Here is a 21,380-nt window from a genome sequence, read left to right as displayed (position 1 = left end):
CAACATGCACACAATAATAACGGCAAACTGGACAACTGGTGATCACTTCAGAGGCACTAGTTTCATTACCAGATTTCTCCCTGCCTTCAACAATGGCAGAGATTTTAATCTACTGAAAATGTATTTAAAAGCCGTGGGAGGCTTTCGGAGATGCATCTGTCTTGAAAGTAGCCCATGTTCCACTATATAGTACAAACAGTAGCAGCTGAATACAGGAAACGTTTTACGGCATTTTGCATTATCTCGTAAAAATCACGATCATTTTAAATGTTCTAAAATGTTTGAATTCCATGGGAACCAGGGGTCCCAGATTCTATAAATTAGTCCATTTGAGATACTTTGGTAAAAAAAATAATCTGCCCTAGACATTGGAATGCATGACCCAGTAAAAAGTTACAGATGCAGCATTCACTTCGCTAACGTTTCACTTAGCAACGTAAATTTTTGGCTCGGTTGTAGTCGTAACTTGAGGGCTGCCTGTCTATGACTAAGAGAGAGAGAGAGAGAGGCCAGAGAGGAGCTGCTGGAATTGAGAGAAGAGGGGAAAATGGTTATCGAAAACATTGCGGTTTCTCAAGGTGAAGTAATTTAAACCCAGACTTCTTGTCTCTGGGAATTTCCACCAGCCTAGAGAAGTTGCAAATTTGCACAACCCGGCCTTCTTCCTCCATTTCTGCTGGCACAAACGCTGCACAGCACGCAAGGTTGTAGGTTTTCTCTGTAAGGCCTTCAGAAAAGATAAGTGAGGAGAAAACAAAAGTGATGGCTGCACTTCACAACAAAGGCTTATGATTTTTGAGGATTTATTTTATTTTTTATTCTATTTTTGCTTTCGAATTGGGACTCTGGTGAAGAGACCAGACCAAATTCTGGCCCAAGGAAACACAATTTAGGGGAGCCTGAGCTGCAATCTAAAAATAATTAAAATGAGAAATTCCTGTGCCGGATGCCAGGGATCTTAACAACTGCCTCACCACAGAAAAGTCAACCACTTCCTTGTTTTGACAAGAGAGCCAAAGAAGAGGTGTGTGTGTGTGTGTGTGTGTGACTTATTATGAAATCCCTGCTGGGAAAATGGTAAAGAAGAAGAGAAATGTTTGAAGTCATGTTCAACTCCTGGGGATTTCAGGACAAATCTGCTATATCCTGTTTTCTTGGCCTTGGGTTTTATTATTGCCTCCTGGGAAGCTTTCGCCTTTCCATATTTGACTTTTTAAACCTTACTGTCTTTTCTCATGGTTGCCCATCCAGCTAAAAACCGGCGGAATATTGCTTAGGTTTTTAAATCAGCCAAGCTTTGTTGTCGTGATTGTAATTATTACCGTAAATTAATAAAATCAGTCTCGTGCCATTTGATTTTTATCCTACCTTTATTCTTCTCAGTAATCCAGGTCATATAATCATCGCAAAATTGCCTTTTTTTTACTTATCAAAAGGCAACTGGACCGGTTTTTATTTGAATAAAAATAAAAAACAAAAACAAAAAACAGTCCAGTTGTCTTTTGAAAAACAGCACCTTTGAGATACTTCTGTTCTTGTTTATAAACAGTGCCAACATACCTAATACCAGTACTCCTTTCTCCTCTTTTTCTCAGGACAACAACTCTGTGAGATAATTGGGGCTATGATGTCTTTGGTTGTGGCTTTGTAGCAGGGATGTCTGCAAAATACAATTTTAAAAAAAATCAAAATGGCTGTGATGATGAGATCAAAGTGAGCAGAGCTTTAATTGCATTGTGGCTGCCTCCATCTTGATTTTTGCATGCATGATATGTTAAAAACGCATGGGGCTTTGATTGCCTCATCGTATCTATCATCTTGAGTTTTCGTATTATGTCTTGCAGATCCTCTAGCTTTCTACCGCTGGAGAAATCCTGGGGAATGAGCCAATTCGGTGTAGTGGTTCAGGTGCTGGCCTAAAAACCAGGAGACTGGGAATTCTAGTCTCATCTTGGGCATGAAAGCCAGCTGGGTGACTTTGGGCCAATCACCAGGAGACAGTGAGTTCTAGTTCTGCCTTAACTATGAAAGCCAGCTGGGTGACTTTGGGCCAATCACCAGGAGACAGTAAGTTCTAGTTTCGCCTTAGTTATAAAAGCCAACTGGGTGACTTTGAGGCAATCACTGGTAGCCTCTGAGTTCTAGTTTCACCTTAGTTATGAAAGTCAGCTCTGTGACTTTGGGCCGCTTGCTCTCTCTGAGCCTAACCCACCTTACAGGGTTGTTGTGAGAAAATAGGAGAATGAAGGAGCATTATGTATGATTGCCATCTTGAGCTACATGTAGTAATAAAGGCAGGATAAAAAAAACCAAATAAATAAGCAGATAGATAGATAGATAGATAGATAGATAGATAGATAGATAGATAGATAGATAGATAGTTGATAGATAGATGATAGGAGATAGACAGAGAGACAGACAGACAGATAGAGACAGAGATAGATAGATAGATAGATAGATAGATAGATAGATAGATAGATAGATAGATAGATAGACAGACAGACAGACAGACAGACAGAAATAGATGATAGAGACAGACAGATAGAGATAGATTATAGAGAGGTAGATAGATAGAGATAGATGATAGAGAGATACAGAGATGGAGATAGATGTTAGACAGACAGACAGAGACAGACAGATACATAGAGTAGATAGGAGAGAGATAGATAGACATAGAGACAGACAGACAGACAGACAGAGAGAGATAGATAGACATAGATACAGACATAGAGACAGACAGACAGACAGACAGACAGACAGAGACAGAGATAGATGATAGACAGACAGATAGATGACAGACAGATACATACAGTAGATAGATGAGAGAGAGAGAGAGACAGACAGAGAGAGAGAGAGACAGACAGACAGAGAGACAGACAGACAGGTTTATCAGCTTCCCTAGCATTTCAGAACTTTGTCCAAGAATGCTCGCTTTTTGCTTTGGTTCAAGAAGCATCTGCCTACCGTTTGTCATACGAGGAAGTGCACACGGTATTCTATTAAAACGCAAAGCGGTTTGAGACCGGATCTTTGAGAACAAGTTGACTCAACTCCCTGGATTCTGCCATAGGTGGGGAATTTTGGAGGTCAAAGTCTACGCATCTTAAAAGTTGCCAAGTTTGAAAAAAAAAAAACAGACTTCAGTTAGATGGGAGAAAGGTGAAGTGTCCACCTGACTCAAAGAAAAATATAAGGATCTCTTCCCAGTTGAGCCAAGTGCCTGGAAAATAATATAGATTCCTCCCGTATTCCCCTCGGCGTCTCTCCCAGCCATCCCGCTTTTTTTTTTTAAACTTACCAAAGGTTTTTTTTTGCCTTTGATCATTTCACATCAAAAATACGGCACAGCTAGACAAAGGATCAAAAGCATGTTTTTTAAAAAAACAGGGTAAAATCCGCAAAGGATATATGGCTGTACAGTAGGTTGGTGTGTGCATCTATAAAGATAAAAATCTAGATAGATGTAGATTCGTGTCTGTGTTTGTGTGTGGGGGTTTATGCATGCTTCAGATAATCTTGTCTCCTGATAACTGCATAGGCAAGTCCCTGCAGGGGTTTTTTTTGGCAATTGATTTGCCATTGCCTCCTCCTTAGGCCTGAGAGGGGGTGACTGTCCCAAGGTCACTCACCTAGCTTTGGACTCAAAGAACTAAAATTCAGGATCTCCCAGTTTCTATCCTGGAGTCAAATTGGTATGCAGATATTTCTTGCCATACTGTAATTTTAGATTTTCAAAGTCAGTGCCCCCCAATACTACCAAGGATAGATACATTACACCAAGAATTATGGCAATGTTGTATGATTATGTGTGAATGGGGCTTATTCAGCAAACCATGGTAACCCTAACAATGGTTTGTCGCTGCATATGAAGCCAGCTGCTGCTCATTCACACACAATAAATATAATCAAAAGGGAGCAGACAATCTAATATAGTAGTCCTTGAATTACGGCCATAATTGAGCCTAAAATGTATGTTGTCTAGTGAGACCTATTCAGTGAGGTTTGCTCTATTTTATGACCTTTCTCTCTAGAGTTCTTAAGTGAATCACTGCAGTTGTTAAAGTAGTAACATGGTTGTTAAGTGAATCTGGCTTCCCCATTGGCTGTGCTTGTCAGAAGATCGCGAAAGGGGATCATATGATCCCGGGACACGGCAACCGTCATAAATATGAGTCAGAATTTTGATCATGTGACCATGGGGATGCCCCAATGGTCACACGTGTGAAAAATGGTCACAAGTCACTTTTTTTCAGTGCCATTGTAACTTTGAACAGTCACTGAGTGAACTGTTGTAAGTCAAGGACTACCTGTATAATTATGTGTAAATCAGAGGTGGTATTCAGCCGGTTCTGACCAGTTCTGGAGAACCGGTAGTGGAAATTTTGAGTAATTTGGAGAACCGGCAAATACCACCTCTGACTGGCCCCACCCCCATCTATTATCTGCCTCCCATTGAGTCCCAGCTGATCAGCTGGGTCTCCTTTGGTTGCCCTACACAGGAGAATGGAGCTGGAAAGCAGGTTAATGGGGTACAGATATGGTATTCAGCAGGTTCTGACAGGTTCTGGAGAACCGGTAGCGGAAATTTTGAGTAGTTTGGAGAACCGGCAAATACCGCCTGAGTGGCCCCGCCCCCATCTATTCTCTGCCTCCTGAGTCCCAGCTGATTGGCTGGGTCTTCATTTGTTGCCCTGCACAGGAGAACGGAGCTGGAAAGCAGGTTAGTGGGGTGAGGTGGGGAATGGGGATTTTGTAGTATCCTTCCCCTGCCACGCCCACCAATCCACGCCCACTAGGCCACACCCAGAGAACCAGTAGTAAAAAAATTTGAATCCCACCACTGATACACTGGAGCAAGAATGGACAAGTGATGATGTAGCGACAGAGGTGGTATTCAGCAGGTTCTGACCAGTTCTGGAGAACCGGTAGCGGAAATTTTGAGTATTTACACTATCCTTCCCCTGCCATGCCCACCAAGCCACGCCCACAGAACCGGTAGTAAAACATTTTGAATCCCACTGGTGTAAAATGGTGGCTTATTCAGCAAACCATGGCTTATCAGTGGCTTATCACTGCATGTAAAGTCAGTTGCTCCTCATTCGCACAGAATGAACAATATAACCAAAAGGCGGCAGAAAATATATCTATAATATATGGCAGTCTTTCTGTCTAATGTGGCAGTCCATTTGGGCATTATGAAAGTGTTAAAATAGCTTTGGTTTTGGTAGCTGTGGTAAATCAGCTCCAGATATTAACTCCGGGCTAGTTGGCTAGCAAAAACAAACTGAGTTTGTTTAAAATATCATTAACTTTACAGTGTCAAGGATCAACCAGAGGCAGGTTGGAGGATAGAATCCTACGCCCATCACCATTAACCATTATCATTTAAGATGGTCCCATAGCTCACTTTTCCAATTTAAGATTGCATTCCCAAATGCTTCTTGCAGTAACAAACAGAACAATCCGTTTAAGATGTCTTAATAAACAACATGCTTTGGGGTTTTTGGGGTTTGTTTTTTTTTGGAGTTAGCGAAAAGCCACATTAAAAAAACAACCCAAGAACACAATTCCATAAAAACGGCACTTAATCCCATTCATTTGAGTTGCTGTTCTATCGAACCAGACTTCTGTGAGGGCAAACCAGGAGTCGTAACCTAGCACTTACAATTTAATTTAAAAAAAAAAAGCGTTGGCTGCCTTCGCCAAGGAAGAAATAGAAATAGAAGCCTTCTGCCCAAGGGCATCACCCATTACCTTCTTTCAAGAGATGGTCACGGTACAACAGCGAGGAAGATGGAGTGGGTTGGTTAAATAGTAGTAGTAAATACTGTTAGGGAGATGGCTTTAGACCCCATTTTTTGAATAACTTGTCGAACCTGCTTGCAACAGAGTCAACAGTCAGGAAGAACGTGGTGGGATTCAACTTTTTTTGTGGCTTGGTGGGCACCCTTTGTGTGCATGCAGAGGGTTTGATACTGACCTTCTCCTGCAATCCTCTCCCTGTGTGTTCAACAGCTGACACACGGAAGAGCCTCTGTGGCACAGTGGCTAGAGTGCAGGCTACTTCTGCTGACTGTCAGCTGCCTACAATTTGGCTCAAGGTTGACTCAGCCTTCCATCCTTCCAAGGTGGGTAAAATGAGGACCCAGATTGTTGGGGGTAATGTGCTGACTCTGTAAACCACTTAGAGATGGCTGTAAATCACTATAAAGCAGTATATAAGTCTAAGTGCTATTGCTATTGGTATTCTGCTGTGCCGCGCCCAGCAGCTGACCATCGGAGCGAACTGGTTCGCTCACAGATGATTCTTGAAGCTACCGGTTCAGCCAAACCAGTAGAATACCACCCCTGGGTACCACCATGAACGATGAGGATTCATAGCAGAGCCAGAAACTGGCTCTTGTTACAAGGTAGATTTTGGATCCTTGTGAAATTTTTAAAAAACCAAACAAGATATTTGTAGATTGCCGTAATCGGAAGAAAGGAAAAAAACAAATCCTGACCTGACCTCTTAGGAAGGGAAGAGAGAGCATCCATCAGTGACCACAGATCATGACCATAGAGGTTCCTGCAGCATCTCCTGTTGTCTTTCAGAAACTCTGAGCTTCGATGACATCACAGAGCAAATGTGCGGTGGGTTGCCAGTGAGGGCTTGTGACTAGAAGTGGTCAGTTGCTGATGACCACAGTATGGTCATCATAAATTAAATGTGTGGCTCAAGAGACCACAGGATGGCCTGTGTAACGGATGCCGCTGGAGGAAAACAATGAACAAATTCTTTTGCTCTTTCTTTCTTTTTTTATAGTCAACTATATCCTGTTAGTTTCTTACTTCCCATAGAACAACATAGTGAGAGAAGGAAGTTGCGCATTGGGTTTTTTTCAGAAAAAAAGACACATCTATTGTGCCTCAGTACAAACCTAAATATGTCAGTTTTCATTATGGATTCATCAACAAAGGGCGATACGTGGCTGGTCTTGGTTGATCTCAAAGGCTTCTCATGGAGAGCATGTGGAGAGGAGAGCACAGGATGCCCATGGGAGGATGGGGTGGGACGAAATGTCAAGAAGGCAGATCAGTTGCCACCTATTTTGACTTTTTGTCGGAGCAGCTGGAAAACCCACAGTTGTATTTCCTGGAATGAGGAAGTGGACAGGGTCCTCACGGTGCGAGTTCAGCTCATTGTTAAATCTTCTCAACTTTCAGATGTGTGGACTTCATCTCCCAGGGTTCCCTTGCAGGCTGGCTGGGGAATTCTGGGAGTGCAAGCCCATCCATCTAAGATCCATATCCCTCTTCACTTGTGTGAGTGGGTTCCGCTTGTGGTGAATTCTTTGAATGAAGGTTTCTTTTGCCTTTGAAGGAAGCCTGGGAGAAGGTCTCCAAGAAGGCATCACTGGACCTTACTATTTTTGTCCAGCATTGAACCTCCTTTTTTGTGACTATTGGTTGAGAAAGCAGACTGTTCTACAGCTTCAGAGGACCCTGAATGAAGTGGATTTTCTGGTTCTCTTTCAATCAAGAATCAGATCTTGTATGGGATAGAAATGGCATTGGTTTCTGGTGAGAGTAGCATGAGGGTTGTGCAACCATCTTAAATTCCACTTGACCTCTTGATGACTTTCGATACCTTAGACGGTGGTAGGGGGCTGGGGGCTAAAGCATACCAAGAACAGTTAAGGGAATTGGGTATATATTTAGTTTAATGAAAAGAAGGACTAGGGGTGACATGATAGTAGTCTTCCAATATCTAAGCCATAAAGAAGAGGGGGTCAACCTAGTTTCCAAAGCATCAGAAGGTATGTCAGGGTAATGAAGATTTAATAGCTGATCAGCTGATGTAAGGCTGTAAGCCAAGATGATGAACTGAGGATGAGTCAGCAGGGTACTGCTGCTTTAAGAAGCTGTCTATATAAGGGAAACAATGTGGGGGCATCTCTCTCTCCTCGTGTTCTATCTCCATTATAGTTCTCTGTGTAGAGTTGAAGATTGATTGATTGCCTGGTATTTGCCTAACACTTGTATGTAGTATTATAGTAATCTTGTATATAAACCACTGTTAAAAGACAAAGCCTCGGTGTCCTGTGTTTTGCTTCTGGATTGTCTCACAATAGTAGTTACACTGTAAACACTCTGACAAGGTAGAACAAGAAGCAATGGATGGAAATTAATCAAGGAGAGAAGCAACCTAGAACTAAGGAGAAATTTCCTGACAATGAGAACAATTAATCAGTGGAATGATTTGCCTCCAGAAGTTGTGGGTCCTCCACAGGGGTGGGATTCAAAAATTTTAACAACCGGTTCTGTGGGCGTGGCTTAGGTGGTGGGTGTGGCTTGGTGATCATCTGACTGGGTGGACATGGCTTGGTGGTCATGTAATTGGCTGGGCATGGCCAACTCAACATCACTCACATCGAGGCACATATCTCCTCGCCTCGCCTCACAAGACTGTGGGGATGCTGCAACAGTTGTAAGTGTGAAAAATGGTCATAAGTCACTTTTTTCAGTGCCATTGTAACTTTGAATGGTCACTCCACACAAGCAAAGTACCAGCAAAGGAGGGGAAAAAACTCCAGAGAAGTTCCAGAGACAGGAAGTCTAGTCCTGCCAAGAATGTAATAAAGGTTAACGGAGAGGCAGTTTCTGTAAGCAACACCAGAATGTTTCCTTCCTGCCTTCCTTACAGGATTAGGCCAGTAATTTCTTCTAACAACCGGTTCTCTGAACTGCTTAGAATGTTAACAACCGGTTCTAGCGAATAGGTGCGAACTGGTAGAATCCCACCCCTGGTCTTCTATCACTGGAGAATTTTAAGAAGAGTTTGAACAATTATTTGTCTGAAATGGTATAAGGCTTCCTGCTCGTGCAGAGGGTTGGACTAGAAGTTCTCTAAGGTCCCTTCCAACTCTGTTATCCTATATCCTTCTGGATCAACTCAGAGCATTGGGGTGGGCAAGCATGATCTTTTCTAGTCTAATTGTAGACTTCCCAAGTCACTTCTTTGTAAGGTAGGCAGCCATATAAATTTAACAAACATTAAATAAAAATAAATAAAATGAATTGACACTTCTGATTATCTGGCAGGGCCCTGAGGTGTGAGTTGATTTACCACCCCATTTCAAAGAGAACTGAGGAGTTTCACACAGCCAAACATCACTGAGAATTTAAAGGCAGTTAAAAGAATCTCATTAAGAGGAACCAAAATTTCCCAGGCTGGGAAGATAGCATCTAAACTGAGATGGGGGAAAAAAATCCCTTTGCTTTCAAGAAAAAAGGAACGCCCCCCCCCCACCCCCGCTTTTTAAGTTCTGAGAAACAGTGAGACACAATGAAAATGCTCCGTTTAGTATAAGGTTAGCAAATATTTGATTTTTTTTTTGAAAATGCAGACTTTCTTGTCAATGGAAAATTTTTGATAAATTAACCCCAAGAGCTTCCTTGGCCTTATTTACATATTGTAATATGATTTCAGATTTGGGCCTAGCGCAATGGCTGAAGCCCTTTAAAATTTTAGCAATGGGTTCTCTGCCTGGTTGCTGGGTGGGTGTGGCCATGGTGGGTGTGGCCTAGTCAGCCTCCTGCACCATGGGGGGGATGTTTGCCCTCCCCGGGCTCCGGAGGCTTTCCTTGAGCCTCCAGGAAGGCGAAAACAGCCTCCCCAGGTTCCAGAGGCTCCCTAGAAGCCGGAAACGGGCCAATTTCCGGCCTTCCCGAACTTCTGAGCGGCTCGTTTTTCGCCCTCCCTGAGCCTCCTCATGGGCCCTGCACTTACCTGCAATCAAAATGGGCTGTGTGGGGACTTCTGGGAGGGGCGGGCGAGGCCAGCCAGGAGTGGGATTTGGAGGTTCTCCGAACTGCACAGAATCTTAGCTAGGGGCTCTCCTGAACCCCTGCGAATCCCAAGCAGCCCACCCCCGTTTATAGCTCAGTATGCTGCTGAAACACAATGAATTGTGGTCATTTAATAAACCATAGTTAAATCAGGACCTAGCCCAATATGCTATGCAAACCCTCAAGCTTAGCTCATTTACATCTGGTGGCAAAATGTTTTTTCTTCTGCTTCAGCTGTGATTGTTCACTATCTGTTGTTCCTCTGCTTGTTTGTCCGTCTGTCCATCCATCCATCCAATTTAGAAATTAAAAAACCAACAAAAACCATGCTGAAGTAATTAACATGACAGGCCAGGGTAATAACTTGCAGACTTCCAAAAGATAACGAGGCACACACAGTTGGGAGGATGCCAAAACCCAGATAAGCCTCGACAAAGATAATGCATGCTTTGCTTCCAGCAGCTTTGCCATGCACAGTTTGCCCTTTTAAACAGTCTTTCCAGCTGCAGCCCATGAAGGGGATCAGGGCCCTTTCCTCTCCCATAAACCATGCTGCTCCCTTATCCGTTCCTCCCTGCATGCCCTAGGATGAAGAGGGGGTGGGCCTGGGTCTTCCTCTGAATGCCCAGCCGGCCTGTGCCCTTCCCCAGTTTCCTCCACAGCCACCGGAGCCACACTCCCACTCCCTGTCAGCTGTTCCACCTCTCCCTTGGAATCAGATTCCAACTGGAGCATGACATATAAGTATGAACATAACATATAAACATATAAGTATAAACAGGTATAAGTATATACATAATAAATGAGTATGCATAAATGGGAACAGTGGGACAGAGACGGTAGGCACGCTGGTGCACTTATGCACGCCCCTTTAAAGATTGCTTAGGAATGGAGTGAGGTCCATGGTAGACAGTTTAAGGTTAAAGCTTTGGGGGTTTGAGGATGTAACAACAGAGTCAGGTAGTGAGTTCCAGGCATTGACCACTCTGTTGCTGAAGTCCTATTTTCTGCAATCGTGTTTGGAGCGGTTTATTTTGAGTTTATACCTATTGTTTGCCCGTGTGTTATTGCAGTTGAAGCTGAAGTCGTCGTTGACAGGTAGGATGTTGTAGCAGACAATTTTGTGTACTAAGCTTAGGTCAGACCATAGGCGGCGTAGTTCTAGGTTGTCCAGGTCCAAAATTTCAAGCCTGGTAGTATAAGGTATTCTAATCATTAGTGTCTTCTCTGTTTTCAGACGTTCTTGTATATCTGGCTAATTTAGAAACTGCAGGACAAGCACCAAAGCAGGAGGTACACTAAAGGAAGGTGCCAGGGCTGAGATAAATAGTATTCACAAGTGCTAAAATTGTCCCAGTTAATCATTTACAGCATCAGTGGGTCCTTTCTAATTCAACCATGGTGAACCCAGAGTGGTGAAGATGGTGTTCCATGGAGCTGGGCTCACAAAGTTGTTGTATAGCCCTTCAACCTGGCTCTCTTCCTCCCATCTTGAAGTTGCTAATCTCAGGCAGCAAAGGGAAGGTTCGATATTAATGATGATTAAGTGTCTAGCAGGTTATTGGGTGCTTGCCAGGATAAGAAAGGGAAATAATTATCTAAATGGGATTAGAGCAGAAGGTTTGTTATCTTGCAGCTCTTGAAAGAAAATAGAGCAGCTCTCCCTCCCTCTCCCCCTCTCCCCCAGATGTTGATTCAAAAATGTGGGTCATTTGCCCTAGACATAAATATTGACAGACACCAAATTCTCTAGAGCAGGGGTGTCCAACCCTGGAAACCAGAGGTGGTATTCAGCAGGTTCTGACCAGTTCTGGAGAACCAGTAGTGGAAATTTTGAGTAGTTTAGAGAACCGGCAAATCCCTCCTCTGACTGGCCCCGCCCCCATCTATTCTCCACCTCCCAAGTCCCAGCTGATTGGCTGGGTCTTCTTTGGTTGCCCTGCATAGGAGAAGGGAGCTGGAAAGCAGGTTAGTGGGATGGGGAGGGAATGGCCATTTTGCAGTATCCTTCCCCTGGAGTCAGGTGGGAATGGAGATTTTGTGGTATCCTTCCCCTGCCACACCCACCAAGCCATGCCCACAGAACCGGTAGTAAATTTTTTTGAATCCTACCACTTCTGGAAACTTTTAAGACTTGTGGCGATCAACTCCCAGAATACCCCAGCCAGCCATGGGAATTGAAGTCCACAGGTCTTAAAGTTTCCAAGTTTAGCCACCCACGTCTACGCAGTTTTTTCTACTGTTTGATATCAACGGCAGATTGCACACTCTGCTCTATAAGGTTATTATTCTTCAATCTTCTTTCTTTTAAATAAAGACTTGGCAGGCCTAAGGCAATCTGGAGTGAAAATACTTGCATTTAAAAACCCAGCATGTACTTCATGTGATTCTGGAATTCGTCTGGTTTCAACAGAAGGGAATCTCTGTAACTCACGGTTTAACTATGGAGTTCTTGGTCCTCCCTGAACTTGGTTATTTGCTTGCTGACTTTTCCTCCCCCAACTAGGTAAACCTCTCCAGTGCTAGCAGGCACATATATACAAACAAAAGAGACAATAAAAAAGCTACAAAGGAAACAAAAAATTCAGAACACCTCCTGCTTGCCAGCAAAACAACATGCAGATAAACAGGGATAAACTCCAGGATTAGCACTAGAACAAATAGTCAAGAGGAACCAATACCTTAATTCAGGAACTTACCAAGGAGAAAAAAACACCTCTAACAAGACAAGGCAAGCTACTATAGATAAAAAGGGAACAGACCCCACTCTCTTCTAGCACTGTAGATGTTGCCTAGCTGGATAAAGAAACATCTGTAAGAAAACAACCAAACTCAGAAATCACCAAGGACTCCACAGTTAGACTGGTACCTCAGCCTTCTCCAAATACAGGAAGTCCTTCACTTGTGGCCACAAAGTAGCCTAACATTTCTATTGTTAAGCAAGATGGTTGTTAAGGTTGTTAGGTAAAATGGTTTGTCCATTTTACCGCCTTTCCTTGACATTTTTGTTAAGTTGCAAAAGTTAATAACGCGATTGTTCGGTGACTCTGGCTTCCTTCTTGACTTTGCTCATCGGAAGAAGGTCACAAAAGGGGATTACGTGACCCCAGAACATTGCAACCGTCATAAATACGAGTCAGTTGCCAAGCTTCTGAATTTGGATCACATGACCACGGGGATGCTGCAGGGGTTATCAGTGTGAAAAATGGTCCTAAGTCACTTTTTTCAGTGTGGTTGTCGGGGTGGGATTCAGCCGGTTTGGGCCGGTTTGAGTGAACCGGATGTTAAATTTACATCTGGTTCACTGAACCGATAGTTGAGGGGCCCTCCCAGCCCGCCCCTCCCAGGAGTTTCCACCTGGCCCATTTTGGATGCAGGTAAGCGCAGGGTCCGCATGGAGGCTCTGGGAAAGTGAAAAACAGTCCTTCCGGAAGGTCCGGAAGACTGGAAACGGGCCTGTTTCTGGCTTCCGGAGGGCTTCCGGAGCCCAGGGGAGGCCATTTTCGCCCTGCCAGAGGCCCGAGGATTTTTGAATCCCACCCCTGGTTGTTGTAACTTCAAACAGTCACTAGAGTTAATTATTAAAAGTTGTGTACCACCTATATATTCCTCCCCTTATAAACCAGCATGACCAACGGATAGGAAAGTTGCAAACACCATGTCTAAAATGGACCAGATTGAGACAAAGTGTGGATGATACAGAACCTTGGATGCAAAGTCTAATGCCAGAAATCAAGTCGGAGCTGATTAAAACCATGACTAATTCAAATCCCCTTGATTTGAGTTATTCCCTGTTAAGACTGATGGACACGTTCCACTGAACTTGACTGACTGACTGATTGATGAAAACATTGATGTATTGCCCTGCTTCAAAAAGCCTTTAGGAGGCTGGAAGTACAACAGAAATAAATCAGTAAAATTAACAAAACCAGACCTTTGATCTACAAGGTCAGCCAGTTAGAGGTCCATCATCTGTACTTAAAGCTGCTCAGAATTATGCCGTGTTTACAGCTTTATGGAAGACCAAGAAGATTCTCTCCCAACGTCTGGCTTCAGAGTTTCATAATATGGCTTCCCCATTCTTTTCATCTCACGAGGGCCATAGAAGACCCTCTTGAGATTCCAGGAGGGGCTGCATCTATTGTTACTCTGGGGCTCCACATGGTTGAACATTCCAGCTTTTATGGCCAGGAGAGTTTATGAATCTAACCAATCTGGTCATTCTACAGTAGTCCTTGATTTTTGACCGTAATGGAACCTGTCCATTCTTCTAGTCCAACTCCCTGCTCAAGCAAGGAGACCTTATCCAATTTGAGAGAAGTGACTGTCCAGTCTCTTCTTAAAAACCTCCAGTAATGGAGCACCCACAACTTCTGGTGGCAAGCTGTTCCACTGGTTAATTGTCCGCAGTGTTGGAAAGCTTCTCCTTAATTCCAAAAGTTGCTTCTCTCCTTGATTGGTTTCCGCCCATTGCTTGTTGTCCTGCCTCCTGGTGCTTTGGGGAATAATTTGACCCCCTCCTCTTTGTGGCGGCCCCTCGAATACTGGAATACTCTTATCGCGTCACCTATTCCGCACCATATCAATTGGAGGGAGAAAAAGATTAAAGCCTCAGAGGGATTTTAAAAAAAAGAAGCATTTGAGGGAAATGAGAATATAATATTTCGAAATCCCCTTCAACATGATTTTAAGAGCGGCTTATGCTCTTAAAATTAGAATGCCATTGATTGGCAGTTTTTGCTCTCTGTAATCCTATTAGTCTATTTCAGTTGTTTTGCTTTGAGTTTTTGGATTCTCTGCCTCCCCCTCCCCACCCATCTCTCTCAATGCAGGCTAACAAGTCTGGCCGGCCGGGACATGAATAGTTGTCTGCCACATCTATTCATCTCTGCTCCCCCTGCCTTTTGTCCCCAGAGCTCGGGTGGGGCTTTGCTAGCGGGGGTGGATCTTCCGTCCCAAGGACCGGCCCATAGATTTCCACTGCTCTCCTCTCCTCTGCCTTCTGCGCATCCACACATCAGGCACTGGACACAGCTGCTCCTCCTCTTCCTCACCAGTCACCTCCAGACCTGGGGGCTGTTGACTCTCCATCTGAGGGCTGATGGACAGCCCAGGCTCCGCCTCTGTCTCCCTCTGCCGGTTCCATTCCCTCTTCTTCCTCAGAGCTCTCAGGTTGCCTTGATGTTAGCCCTGACTCCCATGCCTTCTCCTCATCTGATTTGGCTGCTGGAGGGGCCGGCAGCCGACAGGTCACTTATGTACATGCCAGTTGCCAAGCGCCTAGGGGCCATAGGACACTGCAATGGTCGTAAGTGTGAGGATTGGTCATAATGATTATAAGTCAAGGACTACCTGTAGGTTTTTCTTTTTTTTTTAAAGCCTGGCACATCCTCTCTTAGGCTACTGGGCTTTATTAAGCTGTTGTAAAAATAAAAGCCAGATTCATGCCGTCTTTCCTGGCAGCTCAGAGCAATTTGCCACCGTAAACACACACACACACACACACACACACACCTCAGAAACCTCAATTAGAGATAACATAAAAAGAACAATAACCCATAAAGGGATTTATGGGGCAGGAGAGAAGGGAACCGTTCATAATCCCATGTGTGATGCCCAGGGCAAAGACGGATGAGTTGAACTATGATTAATCATATGATTGTATCCCAAATATTGTATTGCTGCTAGGCCAACATTTAATAAGGGAAGCTCTATCTGCTAATTTTATCCGGGTTTTTTTTTTGCCGAAGGGATGGGAATGGGGTAGACGAGAGAGAAAAGGGATAGAGAAATTGGTGCTCCTTCCAAGAAGGCTTTTTGGGGATTTAGATTTCACACGGGGTTAAACTTGGAGTGGGTACTGTTGGCAGCTAAGCCATGTTGAAAAACTCAAGTGGTTTGAAGCTGGAAAGAGCCAAATGCAATCTCCCGGCTTAGCACTGCCAGCAATTAACCCAGCATAACGGAGATCACGGTTTGGCTGGCAAGCGAGGGAGGGGAAGATGCGTTCTCTGGCTCCCCAGCGAGGAAGACCCTGGCATGGAGTGGCATGAAAAGAACCTGGGGTAGTAGTAGCAGAGACGGCAAAGGGAAGGCTGTTCAAAAGAGAAAAGCGATCTGCAGGTTGAGGTTGCGCCTCTAATGTCATCCCCGAGCAATGTTTATAGTTCACGTGCTCCGTGGCCTCTCCTTTGACGCAGGATCAAATTCCCACCTTGAACAAGACCGAGCTTCTTAGATGTTGTTTGAGATATGTTCCACTCCTGACTCGTCTTTTCTTCCTGGCAGGACTTTTTGATTTGTTTCATCAGCAGAAAGGGAGACTTAAGAGGAGCTGGCTTTCAAAGCTGCCTATTATTCGTCCTTGATTTGGCATGGCACAGGGGTTTTCAAGGGCGATTTAAGATGGGTTTTTAATCTTTCAAACGCCTTTTTTTTTTCCTGAACTGGTGCTTTCCAGATAGATTGGAGGACAGCTCCAATTTCCCCCCAGTCATGGCCAGTGGACGCTGAACGGAGTCCATTTAGCAATAGCCATATACAGGTGATCCTCGACTTTACAACAGTTCGTTTAGTGCCATTTGAAGTTACAACAGCACTGAAAAAAGGGATGCCAGGGCTCCAACATGTACCCCCATTCAAATCATAAGTCTCTAGCCGCATCGCTCAGAGTCAAAAAGATTGATTTATTAGGAGTTGACATGTTGGCATTTCCTGGTAGAAGCCGACTCTGAGACACATCATTCATTTCACCCTTGACCCTGGTCTTCCCCCTACCCCCAGGATGTATATTCTCCATTGAGACATTTCCATAGCCAAGAGTCATCAGTCATACTCTCCAGTAATAATCTTGCGTGCCAACAGCTTCGGCTGCCAAGGCGATTATCTGAGGCATTTAAGGAACACACTGTTTCCCCCCACTCCCTTTCTGCTGGCAACTAAAAGGACCAAAGGAGTATTTTTTAGTTGACAAGGAATTCATGGCTGTTCTTCGCACTTATGACTGTTGTAGCCTCCTCACGGTCATGGGAACAAAGTTAAGACGCTTGGCAACTGGCTCGTATTTATGACGGTTGCAGGGTCCTGAGGATAATACGGTCAATTTTCTGACAAGCAAATCAAAGGCGAAGCCATATTCACTTAACAACCGTGTTGTTAACTGAACAACGGCAGAGATTCACTTAACCACCGTTGGCAGGAAAGGTGATAAAACGGGGCAAAATTCGTTCAACAATTGTCTCATTTGGCGACAGAAATGTTGGACTCAACTGTGGTTGTATGATTGCAGTTGGGACTGGAATTGCCATGAGCCATGGTGGCTCGGTGGTTACAGTGCAGTACTGCAGGCTACTTCTGCTGACTGCCGGCTGCCTGCAATTTGGGCAGTTCGAATGTCACCAGGCTCCAGGTTGACTCATCCTTCCATCCTCCCGAGGTGGGTCAAATGAGGACCCAGATTGTTGGGGGCCATAGGCTGACTCTGTAAACCGCTTTGAGATGGCTGTAAAGCACCTTAAAGTGCTATTGCTATTGTTAAGCGATGCATAACTGCCTCTCTTAGGGACAGAAATCGAGGCAGGTCGTTCAGTGGAAGTGTGGACAATCCCAGGGGAAAGCGTGTGGGGTACCACGTGGTGGGGGAGACCCTGGGAAACCCTGAGTGGCCTTGTATTGGCTGTGCACAAGTCTGGGGGGCAGAGGGGTGCTGCAGTGGTGTGCAAGCTCAGGAAGGTTGGGGAAAGAGGCTGTCCCATTGGTTGATTGCTCTCACTGTCAGAAAGTTTCTCCTTATTTCCAGATTAAATCTCTCCTTGATCAGTTTCCATCCATTATTCCTTGTTTGGCCTTTTGGTGCTTTGGGAAATAGCTTTGACCCCCTCCTCTCTGGGGCAGCCCCTGAAATACTGAAACAGTGCTATCGTGTCTCCCCTGGTCCTTTTCTTCACGAGACTAGTCATACTGAATCTTCCTCTTCTGCAGAGATACTCAAACAAATCTTGAAAGCGCTTCACCGAGGTTACAATGAACTTGAGTTTCAATACTCCTTGTTCTTCTGCTCTGATGTTTCTTTATCATTTTGGGAGGTCACAGCCTTGGCAGGCTAACAAAATATTCATGCAAGATAAAAAAACAACCAGTGCTGAATGTGATGTTTACCCCAAACTTGCCTAGATATGTTTTTGAGAAACAGATGCTGGGAACAGTGACTCCTTTATGTCCTGCTTGTAAACTTTTTTTAGAGAAATGGATCTGCGATCACTGAATTTACGGATTGTGAGCAGATTCAGAAATGCATTTTTTTCAATATTCTTAACCCTGCCGCTTTTCGCATAGCTTCACATAGCTTAAGGAATGCAATGCATAACCTTTTTTTTTTCGTGAAAGCGTAATACATTTTGGATACAGCTGCAAAAATAAGTATCGAAAATGGCTTGATGAGCCAGCCCACGTTTAAAAACTAGGATTAGTTGTTTTCAATCTTTCTTTGCCACTGGTGAAATGGGAACGGGTGTGATTTCGCTTAAAAGTTATAACACACATAATCCACGGCCTAGATCAGAAGCGTCCAACCTGGGCAACTTTAAGACTTGTGGCTGGGGAATTCTGGGAATTGAAGTCCACAAGTCTTAAAGTTGCCAAGGTTGGACACCCCTGACCTAAACGCCAGGGGTGGGCTTCAAATTTTTTTAGCAATGGGTTCTCTGCCCGATTGCTGGGTGGGCGTGGCCTAGTCAGCCTCCTGCACCATGGCATGGGGGGGGAGGCATTTTTGCCCTCCCCAGGCTCCGGAGGCTTTCCTCGAGCCTCCGGGAGGGTGAAAATGGCCTCCCTGGGCTCCGGAGGCTCTTTGGAAGCCGGAAACGGGCCCATTTCTGGCCTTCCCGAACTTCTGGGAGGCCCATTTTTCGCCCTCCCTGAGTCTCTGAGTGGGCCCTGCACTTACCTGCATCCATAAAGGGCCACCTGGAGACCCCGGGGAGGGGCGGGGAGGGGTGGGCAGGGCCAACCAAGAGTGGGATTTGGGGGTTCTCCGAACTGCAAGCCCCAGCAGCTCACCCCTGCCTAAACCTTCCTTTACCATGGAGCTGTAGCCCTTCTACCTGGCTGTGTGGCTGAACGGATTAAACTGGCATTACTTAACTTCATGTGGACGAATGCCGTCCTGATGTGTTCAAGTGCCTTTCCTCACTATTTGGGGGTTTTAACTTTCTTTGGCTTTTCAGGACAAATTAAAAAAAAGAAAAGAAAAGAAGAGGAGACGTATGACCACATGCGAAACATTTGTTAAGTGAATTATGTCCCGTTTTACGACCTTTCTTGCCACAGTCATTAAGCGAAACACTGCAGCAGTTAAGTTATTAACACAGTTGTTAAGTGACTTTGGCCTCCCCATTCACTTTGCTTGTAAGAAGGTCACAGAAGATCCCTGGACATTCCAACCGTCATATATACGAGCCACTGTTGCCAAGCAGCCGAATTTTGATCATGTGACCATGGGGAGGCTGCAACAGTCGTACATGTGAAAAATGGTCATAAGTCCCTTTGTTCGGTGCCGTTGTAACTTTGAACGGTCACTAAATGAACGGTTGTACGGTGAGGGCTACCTCTACAAGATTTCTCCCTCTTCCCAAGAAGCTCCTACAAAAATCTCCTTTCTTTCCATCCTGTTCCTCATGTGCTTTTTCAGGAGGCAGCTGGACTTCCTTGTTTTTGCTTTAAAGACGTTTTGCTTCTCATCCAAGAAGCTTCTTCAGCTCTGGCAAGATAGTGGGGGAATGGAAGGACTGATATTCCTTGCAGACAGCTGGTCATTTGCATCCCTTTGGAGCAGGGGTCCCCAACCACCGGTCCGCGGACCGGTACCGGTCCGCGGAACAACTCCTACCAGGCCGCGGCTTGCTGGGCGCCGCCATCTTTTTTTCATGAAAAAGTGCTTCCGGTGAGCTTTTCCGGGTAGAAAGCTCACCGGAAGCACGTTTTCATCAAAAAAAGATGGCGGCACCAGCGCTTCCGGTGAGCTTTTCCGGGTAGAAAGCTCACCGGAAGCACGCTTTCATCAAAAAGATGGCGGCACCAGCGCTTCCGGTGAGCTTTTCCGGGTAGAAAGCTCACCGGAAGCACGCCATCAAAAGATGGCGGCGCCAGCGCTTCGGTGAGCTTTTCCGGGAGAAAGCCATTTCTACCCGGAAAAGCTCACTGAAGTGGCGCCGCTTATCTTTTGATGAAAACGCGCTTCCGTGAGGTCACCGGAAGCACTTTTTCATCAAAAAAAGATGGCGGCGCCCAGCTGATGCCGGTACCGGGCCGCGGCGCCCAGCTGATGCCGGTACCGGGCCGCGGCGTCAAAAAGGTTGGGGATCACTGCTTTGGAGGGTTGTTGAGACCACTTGGAGGTTTATCTGTGTCCTCAGGGCCACCTGAATGATTATCCTGGTTCCCGTAGTCTTCAATTTTTTTTCCTCTGTAAATCCATTCCTACTCCCACAACATTCCAAAGGTGTTCATCCCAAATTGTGTAGCTAAAAGTCTGTAGAGATTCTCAGTCATCCTCAGGTCAGGATTGTCCCAAAGGTGCTTTTTTTTTTTTCAGGAGGCAACTGGACTTTTTTTTCTTTTTCTTTTGAAGAGGTTTCGCTTCTCATCCAAGAAGCTCCTTCAGCTCTGACAGGAGAGTTCTTTCCTTCCTCTTCAGCCCCATGAATTCTTTCCGGTTTTTTAAGCAAAAGGGTCATGCGAACTCCGTGTAGGAATATGAGACGTGGGTGTTAAGGCTACCCTAGCACAAGGCATGTATCTGCGGATTAAATTCCGGTTCTCTGCATGGGAGAAAAAAAACGAAACGAACCTGATTGCACTGATGAGCAGAGCTGCATGCTGTCTTCTAGCTAGAGGGACATGACATCATATTTATTCTGAAATGTTCTTCTTCTTGCTGGGTTCTTTTTAAAGAGGCAGTTAGAAGCTCTCATGCCTGCCTTTCCTGAAGCTTTTCTGTGATTGGGAGAATCAAGTTACAGGGCAATTCTAGGCAGGCGCGTGACTCAGTGGAATTTGCTCCCAGGAAATTGGGTATAAAGGTACAACTTTCTTTAATGAAATCTGGCCGGGCCAATCACCAGGAGGCCGTGAGTTCTAGTCCCACCTTTGGCATGAAAGCCCACTGGGTGCCAATCACACTAACTCAGTCCAACCCACCTCACAGGGTTGTTGTAGTAGGGAATATAGGAGGAGGAGGTATGCCTGCTACCTTGAGTACTTCTAGTATTATACTTCTAATATTGAGTATTAAAGGTAGAATAAAAATCTATTAATTAAATGAAAAAATACCGATAAAGGAGAATATTTGTAGCTCAGGGTTGAAAAGAGGGGTCCTTGGTTGTTTTCTTGCAGATGTCTGCCAGAAAACAACCAAGGTGAGAGAGAACCAAGGATCCCTCCAATAAAAAATAAATAAATTATCCTATTTATTTACCAACATCGTTGTTACATTTGCCCATATCTGTAAATAAAACATCCATTCTGGGTAGAGAAGGAGCTATGAGCATTTT

The sequence above is a fragment of the Notechis scutatus genome, chromosome 8, assembly GCF_049901735.1.
Source record: "Notechis scutatus isolate UNSWTSFEM ecotype Mainland chromosome 8, rNotScu1.2, whole genome shotgun sequence".
NCBI classification, from domain to species: Eukaryota; Metazoa; Chordata; class Lepidosauria; order Squamata; family Elapidae; genus Notechis; species Notechis scutatus.
This window is presented reverse-complemented; position numbering follows the sequence as displayed.